We start from the raw sequence: 13,852 nt of genomic DNA on the forward strand, positions 1-13,852 counted from the left end.
GATCTTTGTGTTAGCAGCCCAGTGTTCAACTACTGAGCCACCAGGGCTCTTTACCAAGAATAGTGCATGAGAAGTGATGTCAGTTGCAATCAGCTTGAGGGCACCCGTTATTGCTCTTGTTGCATGTGGGAGGAGGTGAAAGAAGAGGAAGATGACCAGGTTTCTGTTTAGCTTGTTTGGGTATGGCCCATACAAGCAAGCAATTCTTAACAATAGCTAATATATTTTAAGCTAAGTGCTAGTGACTTGCATTTTGCTCTTCTGTCCTCACAAGAACATTAGGAGGTTTGGTATTGTTACCCATTTTTCCATGATACAGAAATACTGAAAAACAATTTGTTCAGGATTTTTAGGTGGCAAAGTTGAGACTCAACACACAAGCAATCTGATTATTAATTCTGTGTGATTAGCCATTGCATATTCTACTACAATAAAAAGGAGTGGATGATGGTATGCAATGGAAGTAATACTCAGGTGAATTGGATATTCGGAGTTGTATATGGAGGTAGAAGCGGAAATAGAAATAAAAGTGTTATGGATATAACAAATGGTGGTATAAATTCTGAAAGTGGATGAGATTACTGAGGTGAAATAAAAAGAGTGAGGAGAAAGACAAATAAGAGAGTACAAAAAGAAAGATAAGAGAACACAGAACCCAAGGAAGCATTGATTTCTAATGGGCAAGCAGATGAAAAGACTAGGGAATTCAACTGAAAAGCAACAATTAAGAGTAGCTAGAGAGGTCTTGGAATGTCAAGATATCAAAAGCTTTTTAAAATACAGAGTTCTCAGAGATCCCATGTACTATCTGGTCAGTCCAGCTAGTTACTAAAGGATCAGTCATATTTGGCAATTAAGGTTAATGGTCTTTATAAGAGAACTTTGGAGAAAGTAATGAGTAGAAAGTAAAGAAATACCTAGGAAAGGATGACTGTTTTCCAGAGGTTTGAATGAGAAAGGAAAGAAGAGAGGTGTGGCCAAGAGAAATTAAAGGCTAAAGCATAGTTGACCCAGACCTTCATTCCTGAGAGACAAACCAGAGAACCCTTTCTAACACAATAGTGTTTGTATTATCCATTTGAAAATATTTAAGTACATTTAAAGGTTGAAAGGAAAATATTGGAAATGCATATGAGATGGATGAACAGTGCAGAGAAGACGACAGGAAAGAAGCAAGTAAAATGGCTTTGGGAGGATGGGACCCACCTCTTCGGAAGCCAGAGAAAAAGAAAGATGTGACAGAGGAGATTGAGTTGTCTGCTGTTCAGTTTCTGCCATATGTCCTCTTGTTTCTCTGTGGACAACTCCTGTTCTCCTATATGAAAGTAAGCCAAAAATGACGGCTAAAACCATCATAGAAGCTTTATTAATAAAAAACATAGAAATGCAAAGTTGTTGTTTCTGGACACATCTTCCATCTATGTCTGTATGTATGGAGGCATTGTTTCTGCTTCCTTAAACTTTCCCCAAAGAATTCTATACTGTTTGATTTACATTGTGAAGGAACTGCAGCTTTGGCATCCTTGAGAGACTCAAATTGTGTTCCTTTTCAATGTTATTTGAGTGTGGGAAACAAAAACAAATCTGAAAGGGCAAGATTAGAACTGTCTGGTGATCTCTTTCAGAGGAGTTGGCAGTGGTAGCCAAGCAACAATGTAGCCAAGCAACAATCTTCTGGTCTCAGGGTTGTCGAGGCTCTTTAGTCCCTTGGATTAATTGTTCCCATGCATTTGGATTTTCTTCACTCTTCTTTGTTCCATAGAGGAGAAGCCAAAGTTGCACCTTAGATGTGTGTCAGTGTGCCTCCTATAGGATATTCCTTTTTTCTACTGACTCTCTACGAAGCATGATAGGGACTGGTCTCTCCAGATAACTTGTCCAGATTACAAGAGATAAAATCTTGCCATTCTTGATTCTCAAGAGTATTTGTTCTTGCTGTTCATGATATATATTTAGTATTCTTTGCCAATGCCATATTTCAAAGTTATCAATTATTCATCAGGATTCCTTATGTATTGCCCAGGTTTCACATGCATATGAATGTCCTGAAAATACCATGGCTTGAGTCAGACCCACCTTAGCTTTCAAGACATTTTTGAATTTTAACATTTTAAAGAGGTCTTTTGCAGCAGATTGGTCCAATGCAGTATGCTGTTTGCTTTCTTGACTACTGCTTCCATGAGAATTGATTGTGGATCTAAGAAAAATGAAACCCTTTACAATATCAGTATTTCCCCCATTTATGTTGATGTTGCATATTGGTTGAATTGTGCTCATTGGTCCAGAGTCACTGTACTAAAAAGAATTAGATGACATCCAATCATTTAAGGAGGTGTACATGATCAAGAACGAATGGTATTGAAGGAAGAAGTCCAAACTACATTGAACTCTTTGGTGAAAAGCAAGGTTTCAGGAGTTGACAGAATTCTAATTGAGATATTGTAGCAAATGGATATAGTACTGGAAGCATTCACTAATCTAAGCTAATTAGAAGAGAACCATACGCATCATACATTCTTAGTACCCCCCAAAAGATGATACAATGGAATGTAGAAATTATTGAACAATATCATTGACATTGCACACAAGTAAAATTAGGCTCAAGATGATATAGAAACATTTGCAGCAATACATTGGCAGAGAACTGCCAAAAGTTCAAGTTAGATTCAGAAGAGGATATTTTATAATAGATATCATAGCTGATATTAGATGGATCTTGGCTGAAAATAGAACATACAAAGAAAAGATTTTGTCTATGTTTTATTATGTAAAAGCATTAAACACTGTGGATCATAAGTGATTTGGATAATATCAATACAATGGCCTTTTCCCAGGGGGATGATTAACACTGTTTTTCTTGGTTTTTATTTGGAGGGAGCAGTTGTTTGGGTGATTTGTTTTTTGTATTTGTTATAATGTAACCGCCAAAGTAAAGCAGAGCCGTTTGTAACCCATGGACAAGCAGATGGATTCTGGCTTCCCCTGTGATTCTAGCCCCAATCTGGGAACAGTTCTTATAACATGGCCCTGTTCGATACTTGCCGTCATGAAAAGATCACTGAAGATAAGGGTGTTACAGCAAAGTGTGGTTAAAAAAAAGCAGATGGTGCTCAGCTATCAATTGGAATAGTGTCTGGGTTCTTAAAGGCTTGTATTCAAACAGCCCTTTAATTGAGACATCAATTAAGTCCACTGGTCTGTGTGATTCAAAGATGATGATAACAGCATCCAAATATGATGAAGAGAAAAGTATCCGAGCTTAAATTGTGAACACCCAATTTATAGAAGGCTGTGGAGGAAATGAGAGCCCAGAGTCCATCTGCAGAGTATCTGGTCAGATTAAGCCTCTGGCAGATCCCTTCTAGCCAAAGGTGAGGAACTCAAACTGCTTTGCTAGCAGGCAGTGACAGTTTCTAATTTAAGGCAGTGGATTGAACCATGGTGTGATATGATACTTGATCAGTTGACCTCCCTCTTGAACCATTCTGAATTTGCTGTAGGCTCAAGTATTTCTTGCTTGTTCCATGATAGAATTTTTTTTCTCTGGCTTTTAAAATATTGTCAGTAGTCTTTTCTTCCTTACTCTTTATTTTTGTTTTTATATTCTTATGATTTTCTTTCTGTTTCATTTTGTTTTATTGTTCTTGTTAGGTTCAGCACAGAAGGAGTGGATGCATAGAGACAATAACTGATAGAATGACTAATTGGGGATGGGGTGGGGTGGGGTGGACGAGGGTATTGAGGGAGCAAACAATGAATACAAGAGAGGGAAGGGAGCATTAGAACTGATTGTGATGATGTACATGTATATACAACTCTTTTAAAAAGTGATTTAATTATGGTGGTGTATGATTTGTGAATATTATATGAGGAAGACTTGAAAAATAAGAAAACAAACTTGAACAATGATTAGCAGAGATGAAGGAGGAAGAGTATTTTCTTAGCGGGCATTGAGTTTATGTTAATGGTGGTGGAATAATTTGGAAAAAAATCAGTATTGGTTGTACAACACAAAAAGTATAATTGATGACACTGAATTATACACATAGAAGTTGTTGAATTGGAGAATATTTAGTTGTGTATATTTTTACCACAATTAAAACAAATTAAACCATGAATAACAATGATTATAAGGAAGAAGAAAGTGCACTAAAATTGATTGTGGTACAACCAGAGGAAAGCTGAAGCAAAGGAAGGAGGAAGAACGGTACGGAGCACACCTGGGTCCACCAAGCTCAGAGGACGATAGCCCGGCTCGAAGGGCCCAATGTACAGAGAGGACCATATAGCTGGCCCCATGGCGAGATGCAACATCCTGCACTGACCCATGGCCCTACATGGGACAGCACCTGAGACACAGTGGGGGATGTGCGACTGAGCTGACCCCACCACACTGAGGCAAAACACTGGGGGCGTGCAATGGAGTGGCGGGGGAAGCAGAGCAAGGATGTCCCGAGGGAGTATAAAGAATGGACTTTGGGGCCAGGATGTGGCACCCCATCAGACTCATACAGAAAACACTCCTGAAGGTCAATAAACATACCTCGAACTACTAACAGGTGTTTTGGTTTTTTTGGCTTTTTTTTCTTTCTCTTCTTTTAAATTTTGTATGTTAGTGGCTTTTTTGTTTATCAGCGTGTTGGTGTTGCTGCTGTCGACGCCATGTTCTTATGTGCCACTTTGGTGCTTTCGAATGCCATCTGCATTTGTATGCACATATTACTATATCAGCAGGTCCACCTAGATAAGATAGGCTGGACAAACAATGTGAGAAGAAAATAGCGGGACCAACGGTCCCGGAAGAGGCACATGAAAGTGTGGGAGGTAGGGGAAGGGAGGAGGTGTTGGCCAACACAGGGACAGGGAACAACGAGTGGTTTAAAACTAGTGGACGGAGGGGATGGGAGGACTGGTAGGGAGTGACCAAGGGCAAGGTAACTGAAAGGAATTATTGAAACCAGAATGAAGGCTGAACATGGTAGTGGGACAGGAGGAAAGCGTAAGGAAATAGAGGAAAGGAGTAGGAGGCAAAGGACATACATAGAAGCCTAAATACAGACATGTACATATGTAAATATTTTTATAATTATGGGGAAAATAGACCTAGGTACATTATTTATAGGTTCAGTAGTAGGGTAGCAGATGGACATTGGGCCTCCTTGCGCATACTCCCTCAATACAATAGCACCTTGCTCAGGTCATTCCATGACACCCACCTTCCCGACATGATCGCTGAAGACAGATGTGTGCATTAGCAAATGTGGTGAAAAAAGCTGATGGTGCCCGGCTATCAAAAAGATATAGCATCTGGGGTCTTAAAGGTTTGAAGGCAAACAAGCGGCCATCTAACTGAGAAGCAAAAAAGCCCACAGAGAAGAAGCACAAAAGCCTGTGTGATCACGAGATGTTGAAGGGATCAGATAACAGACACCAAAGAACAAAACCATCATTGTGTGATCACCTTCTCCACATAAACGCTGAAGACGAATGTGTGCATAAGTAAGTGGTGAAGAAGGCTCATGGTGCCTGGCTATCGAGAGATATAGTGTCTGGGGTCTTAAAGGCTTGAAAGTAAACAAGCGGCCATCTATCCCAGAAGCAACAAAGCCCACATGGAAGCAGCATACCAACGGATCATGAAGGGCTGAGGGGACCAGGTTTCCAGCAACAAAGGCGGGGGAAAAATTTGAGGGGAGTGCGTGATGGGAACCCAATGCCCATCTGTAGACCACTGGACATCCCTTGCAGAGGAGTAGTGGGGAGGAGATGAGTCACCCAGGGTTCAATGTAGCAATAATGAAACTCACAACCTTCCTCTAGTTCTTAAATGCTTCCTCCCAACTATCATGATCCCAATTCTACCTTGCAAACCTGGTTAATCCAAAGGATACACAGCGGTACAGATGGGAACTAGAAACACAGGGAATCTAGGACAGATGAACCTCTCAGGACCAGTGGTGAGAGTGGCGATACCGGGAGGGAAGGAGCGGTAGAAAGGGGGAACCAATCACAAGGCTCTACATAAAACCTCCTCTCTGGGGGATGGGCAACAGAGAAGTGGGTGAAGGGAGATGCCGGGCAGTGTAGGATAAGATAAAATAATAATTAATAAATTATTAAGGGTTCATGCGGGAGGGGAGAGTGGGAAGGGAGCGGGAGGACAAAAAGGTAAATGAGCTGATTCCAGGAACACAAGTGGAAGGCAAATTTTGAGAATGATGAGGGCAACGAATGTATAAGAGTGCTTTACTCAACTGATGTATGTATGGATTGTGATAAGAGTTGTGAGCCCCAATAAAATGATTTAAAATAAATAAGTAAAATGGATTGTGGTAATGATTGTACAACTCTTCTTGATATGATTGAACTATTGAATCACATGGTATATGGATGTAGTGCCAATAAAACTGTTAGAACAAAAGTGGATAGCATTGTGAATGATTGAAATCCCAGAACACCTATTTGAGTTCTCCCAGAAACTACTCATAGACCAATAGACAATTCTTCAAACAAAACTAGGGGATACTGCATGATTTAAAATCAGGAATGGTGGTGTAGCCTGTCATCGTACTTAAACAATGTGTGTGCTGTGCAGATGATTAGAGAAACTGGACTATGTGAAGAATATGATATCAGGATTGGAGGAAGACTAACTATCTCTAATATGCAGATGATACAACCTTGCTTGCCGAAAGCAAAGAGAAACACAGCTGTTGAAGATCAATGGCTACAGTCTTCAGTGTAATTGCACCTTAAAATATAAAATGTAAAAGCACTGGTTTGACACAGTGATGTTGGTACATGGGATCTTGGGAAATCTTCAACTTATTAAAAATCTTTTATTCATTTTTATTTTTTTTAAAGATCATTTTACTGAGGGCTCATAACAAGCCATACATCAATTGTATCAAGCACATTTGTACATGTTATCATCATTATTTTCTAAACATTTACTTTCTATTTGAGCCCTTGATATCAGCTCTTTCCCCATACCCCCGTCCTCCCCTCCCACCATCATTACTCCTTGATAAATTATTATTATTTTCATATCTTACACGCACTGCTGTCTCCCTTCCCTGATGGTTTCTTTTTTGTTTGTGTTTATTTTTTAAACGTTTTATTAGGGGCTCATACAACTCTTATCACAATCCATACATACATCAATTGTGTAAAGCACATCTGTACATTCATTGCCCTCATCATTCTTTTTTAAACATTTTATTAGGGGTTCATACAACTCATCACAATCCATACATATACATACATCAATTGTATAAAGGACATCTGTACATTCTTTGCCATGATCATTTTCAAAGCATTTGCTCTCTACTTAAGCCCTTTACATCAGGTCCTCTTTTTTCCCCTCCCTTCCCGCTCTCCCCTCCCTCATGAGCCCTTGATAATTTATAGATTATTATTTTGTCATATCTTGCCCTATCCGGCATCTCCCTTCACCCCCTTTCCTGTTGTCCGTCCCCCAGGGAGGAGGTCACATGTAGATACTTGTAATCGGTTCCCCTTTCCAACCCACTCACCCTCTACTCTCCAAGTATCACCCCTCAAACCCCTGGTCCTCAAGGCATTATCCACCCTGGATTCCCTGTGCCTCCAGGTCCTATATGCACCAGTGTACAACCTCTGCTCTATCCAATTTTGCAAGGTAGAATTTGGATCATGGTAGTTGGTGGGGAGGAAGCATCCAGGATCTGGGGGAAAGCTATATTCTTCATCGGTGCTACATTGCACCCTGACTGACTCATCTCCTCCCCTAGACCCCTCTGTAAGGGGATCTCCAGTGGCCGACAAATGGGCTTTGGGTCTCCACTCTGCACTTCCCCCTTCATTCACTATGGTAATTTTTTTTTTGTGGATATTGCCTTATACCTGATCCCTTTGGCACGTCGTGATCGCACAGGCTGGTGTGCTTCTTCCATGTGGGCTTTGTTGCTTCTGAGCTAGATGGCCGCTTGTTCACCTTCAAGCCTTTAAGATCCCAGACAGTATCTCTTTTGATAGCCGGGCACCATCAGCTTTCCTCGCCACATTTCTTTGTGCACCCGTTTGTCCTCGGTGATTGTATCATGGATTGTATCATGCAGCCAATGATATGATATTTTGTTTTTTGATGCCTGATAACTGATCCCTTCGGGACCACGTGATCACACAGATTGGCGTGTTCTTCCATGTGGGCTTTGTTACTTCTGAGCTAGATGGCCACTTGTTTATCTTCAAGCCTTTAAGACCCCAGACACTATCTCTTTTGATAGCCGGGCACCATCAGCTTTCTTCACCACATTTACTTGTTCACCCACTTTGGCTTCAGCAGTTGTGTGGGGAGGGTGAGCATCATAGAGTGCCAATTTAATAGAAGAAAGTATTCATGCATTGAGGGAGTGGTTGAGTAGAGGCCCAAGGTCCTTTTGCCACCTTAATACTTAACCTATAAATATAGACACATAGATCTATTTCCCCATCCTCATATATGTATTTGCATGTACATGTCTTTGTCTAGACCTCTATAAATGCCCTTTGCCTCCCAGCTCTTTCCTCTATTTCCCTTGACTTTCCTCCTGTCCCACTATCATGCTCCGTCCCCACCTGGGTTTCAGCAATTCCTCTTGTTTACATTACCCCTTGATCATACCCTACCAGGCCTCCCACACCAAGCTCACCACCAATTTGGTTCACTTGTTTCCCTTGTCCCTGGGTTTGTTAACACCACTTCCATTCCCCCCACGTGCCCCTATCCCATGTCCTCCCGGAACTGTTGGTCCCGTTGTTCTTTCTAGATTGTTCATCCAGCCTATCTACCCAGTAGTTTTTAAGCAGTTTACTATTCATTTGCTTATGTTTTATTTATTTTTCTTGAGTTTCCTGTTGATTTCTAATAGTACAGCATTGTGATCTGAGATTGTGTTGTAGAAATATTCTGCATCTTTGTTGAGTATTTTTCTAGTTATTTTGTTCTTCATTGAAAGTTTATCAAATCCACCCAGTATTATTGTGGAGTTATCTATTTCTCTTTTCAGTTTTGTTAGAATTTGATTTATGTCTTTGGACTCTTTCATTGGGTGTGTAGATCCTTATCATGGTTATGTCTTATTGTTGGATTAACCATTTAATCATTAGATAATGCCCTTCCGTATTTTTTATGGTGTTTTCCTTGAAATCTATTTTACCAGAAATTAGCATTGTCACTTTGCTCCTATTTTGCTGCCATTTGCTCAGTATTTTTTTGTTCTTTCATCCCCCCAGCAATTTTATTAGTATATAATTCAAAAATCATGCAATTCAGTAGTTTTATCACATCAAGAAGAGTGTTACAATTATCGGCATAGTGTGTTTGGCATATTTTCTTCATTCTTGTACTAATCGCTATTAGCTCCCCAATTTTCCCCAACCTCTCCTGTCATATCATCAAGGAAGCAGTAATCTAGTTACTGTATCTATACATTTACCGATTCTGGGTATCATATATAGAAATGCACTATAAAACAAACCATCCTTTCATTTTTAGCTTATTTTCATTTTAAGATATGTCTTTTACAGATATCCTATTAATGGATCATGGTTGCTTATCCTTTGATTCTGTGTTTCTTGCCTGGGGCGTTTACTCCAGTTACAGTCAATGTAATTATTGATAGATATGTAGTTACAGCTTTCCTATTACTTATTTTAAAATGTTATATTTGAGATATAAAGAACATATCATAGAATTCAATAGTTTAATCATATTAAGAAGGGTAATATATTCTTCACCACAGTCAACATTGGAACATTTTCTTTCTTTTTGTACCCATTGCTGTTGACTGCCCATTTCCCCCACCTCCCCTTTTGTACCTCTCAATAATTATTAATAGTATTATTATCTTCATAGAGCCACCCTTCTTGACTTTCCTTTATTGAAAAACATAAAGCGTGGACAAAGAACAAAAAAATTGGCCAAATAAAACAGAGACAACCTCAATAGAACAGATAGCAGAAAATATTTTAAAACCAGAATAAATTCAGGTGGGAGATATAATGAAACGTTGTTACATTCTAGCCTAATGACAGCTGCCAATATCAGACAATACTCTTTTCCTGATAGTATGGCTATTGACATTCCTACATTATGGTCAGTGGGGTCTCACCAGATACTCAATCCATGTGTGGATCCTGCAAATGGATTTAGGGCTTCCACTATTATTCGTAACATTTTAGGATCTGGTCCAGTTCCTTCCTCTGGGTTTTATTCTTTATGATCTTTGGATCACTCAAGCTGTCGTGCTTCTTTGTGGAGTAGCTGATTGCTCACTTAAGTGGCTGCATGTTTGGAGACAAGCCTTTAAGACCTTAGATGCTATTTTTCTAATACCCGGGCACTGTCTAATTTCTTCACAACACTTTGCTGTAGTACGCTTATCTTCGGTGATCTCAGAGCAAGTACTGAGCATGGCCATCTCACAAGAACTAATTGTTCTTAAGGTCACAATTAAGTGGGAGCTCAAAATCCATTCATATATGTAATATATTTATATATCTCCCTGGTTTGCTTTGTAGATACCATTATCACTTTATTAGAGTGCATCATAAATCATCCCCTGAGGTATATAGTAATTCTATTGATAGTTACATTATTTTAGTCAGTGGTATAGAAAACACTGTTAAAAAAGGAGACTACATGTTTAGGACATCTTTTTAGACCCTATACTGTACAGCTTTGAAAATTAGGTGATTGGACACTAGTTACACAAACCATGAGGGTTAGAGATATGGCAATATTTTCAGTAACACTCATTTGCAAAGGAAGGACCATGCCTGGTTGGCTAACATGTCCCAAATAAGTAGAGAGAGCATTAAAAAGGCAAGTACATGTTGATCCTAGGTTGCCTTTTGTTGGACAACCTCTAAGCAATTGGTGTGAACCAATTTCCTAATCTTGGGATAGAAATCATCTGCTTCTTTCCCCATTAGATCATTTCACTTTTAAGTTCAAGAGAGTATTTCAGTCCTTTAGATCAGCTACAAGTGAGTTTAAGGTAAATCCAGTTCCCTTAGTGGAATTTCCCATTCAAATTCTGCTGTGGTGTGGTCTGTGAATGGGTATTGTGTATCTTGAAAGGACAGTCTAGTGTTACAGTTGTCTATAATATGTTGTGCGGGTCACGAGAGGTTGGATAGAAACTAGGTCAAAAGTGCCCACTTAGGAACATAATACTGGGTGTATTTGTGTCAGTGGTGGGTTGCCTCACCAGATTGACCCAACATCAGAAATGTAATCTTCTCTAATACAGACATGTCCCACCCTTCCTCTTGATCTGAGTTCCCAGTAAGGTTCACTAAATACTCTTTAAAAAAAACATTTTATTAGGGGCTCATACAACTCATCACAATCCATACATGCATCAATTGTATAAAGCACATCTGTACATTCATTGCCCTCATCCTTTTCAAAGCACTTGCTCTCCACTTAAGTCCTTTGCATCAGCTCCACTTTTTCCCCCTCCCTCCCCGCTCCCTCCTCCCTCATGAGCTCTTGGTAATTTACAAATTATTATTTTGTCATATCTTGCCCTATCCAATGTCTCCCTTCACCCTCTTTTCCATTGTCCGTCCCCCAGGGAGGAGGTCACATGTAGATCCTTGTAATCGGTTCCCTCTTTCCAACCCACTCTCCCACTACCCTCACAGTATCGCCACTCACATCACTAGTCCTGAAGGGATCATCTGCCCTGGATTCCCTGTGCTTCCAGCTCCTATCTGCACCAGTGTACATCCTCTGGGCTATCCAGACTTCCAGACTTGCAAGGTAGAATTCGGATCATAATAGTGGGGGTGGGGGTGGGTGAGAAGGAAGCATTTAGGAACAAGAGGAAAGCTGTATTCTTCATTGGTGCTATATCACACCCTGATAGACTCATGTCCTCCCCTAGACCCCTCTGTAAGCGGATCTCCAGTGGCAGACAGATGGGCTTTAGGTCTCCACTCTGCACTTCCCCCCCTTCATTCATTATGGTAAAAAATTTTTTTGTTCTGATGATGCCTTATACCTGATCCCTTCGATACCTCGTGATCATACAGGCTGGTATGCTTCTTCCATGTGGGCTTTATTGCTTCTGAGCTAGATGGCCGCTTGTTTACCTTCAAGCCTTTAAGACCCCAGATACTCTCTCTTTTGATAGCCGGGCACCATCAACTTTCTTCGCCACATTTACTTATGTACCCGTTTGTCCTCAGCGATCATATCATGGAGGTGTGCACCCAGTGATATGATTTTTTGTTTTTTGATGCCTGATAACTGATCCCTTTGGAACCTCGTGACCACACAGGCTGGTGTGTTCTTCCATGTGGGCTTTGCTGTTTCTCAGCTATATGGCCACTTGTTTATCCTCAAGCTTTTAAGACCCCAAACACTATATCTTTTGATAGCCAGGCACCATCAGCTTTCTTCACCACATTTGCTTGTTCACCCACTTTGTCTTCAGTGGTTGCATCGGGAAGGTGAGCATCACAGAATGCCAATTTAATAGAAGAAAATATTCTTTCATTGAGGAAGTACTTGAGTAGAGGCCCAATGTCCATCTGCCACCTTAATACTAAACCTATAAATATAGGCACATAGATCTATTTCCCCATTCTCATATATATATTTGCATATGTACACGTCTTTGTCTAGACCTCTATAAATGCCCTTTGCCTCCCAGCTCTTTCCTCTATTTCCCTTGACTTTCCTCCTGTCCCACTATCATGCTCCATCCCCACCTGGGTTTCAGCAATACCTCTTCGTTACATTACCCTTGATCATGCCCTACCAGGCCTGCCACACTCACCTCACCACCAATTTGGATCACTTGTTGTTCCCTTGTCCCTGGGGTGTTTTTTTGTTTGTTTGTTTTTTTTTAAATTTTTTTTTTAGTCCCTGGGTTTTTTAACACCACTTCCTTACCCCCCACGTTCCCCTATCCCATTTCCCCCTGGAACTGTCGGTCTCGTTGTTTTTCCTCCAGCCTATCTTATTTAGACAGGCCTGCGGAGATAATAACATGCACAAAAACAAGACAGAGCAAAACCAAGCAGCAATATACAACAAAACAACAACAACAAACCAATGACAAAAACAAAACACAACAAGAAAGAAAAGCTTGTAGTTAGTTCAAGGATCATTTGTTGGCCTTTAGGAGTGTTTTCCAGTCCAGTCTGTTGGGGCACCACACCCTGGCCCCAAAGTCCACCTACAGCATTCCCTGGGGACCTTGCCGCTCCATTCCCTTGCTTTTCCGCTGTACTCCTCCAGTGCTTTGCCTGAGTGTGGTGGGATCAGGTCAAGCGCAATTCCCACACTGTGTTTCTGGTGCTGGCCCCTGCAAGGCCATGGGTCAGTGAGGGACGTCAGGTCTCATAGTGGGGCTGTCCATGTGGTCCTCTCTGTGGACTGGCTGCTCTAATTGGGGTTATCATCCTCAGGGCCTGGTGGGCCAGAATGTGCTCCACTCTCTCCTCCCCCTTCATCTGCTCCCGTGTGTTCTGGTCAGATATGTCCCTCTCCTGGAGCTGCAGATTCAATGCTGTCCTTTGAAATAAATACTTCTGGGGGGAAGTTCAAGTATCCACTTAGTATTCGGTACTGGGGCCAACCCCCCAGACTACTCCACGCTGGAATGTTGTACATGGTAGACAACTGGGGAGGAGGTGGGGAAAGGAAAAAAAGGATGAAAATAAGGAAGAAATGGGTAGCGGGGGCAAAGGGGTGCTTACCCACTAAATACTCTTATAGGTGTGTCTGCTAATTTGTATGATCATAGTACACTTCTCCCATCCAAGTACTAACCAGGCCCGACCCTGCTTAGCTTTCAAGATCAGACGAGATCGG

This window comes from Tenrec ecaudatus, unplaced genomic scaffold (genome assembly GCF_050624435.1).
Source record: "Tenrec ecaudatus isolate mTenEca1 unplaced genomic scaffold, mTenEca1.hap1 Scaffold_1186, whole genome shotgun sequence".
Taxonomy (NCBI): Eukaryota; Metazoa; Chordata; class Mammalia; order Afrosoricida; family Tenrecidae; genus Tenrec; species Tenrec ecaudatus.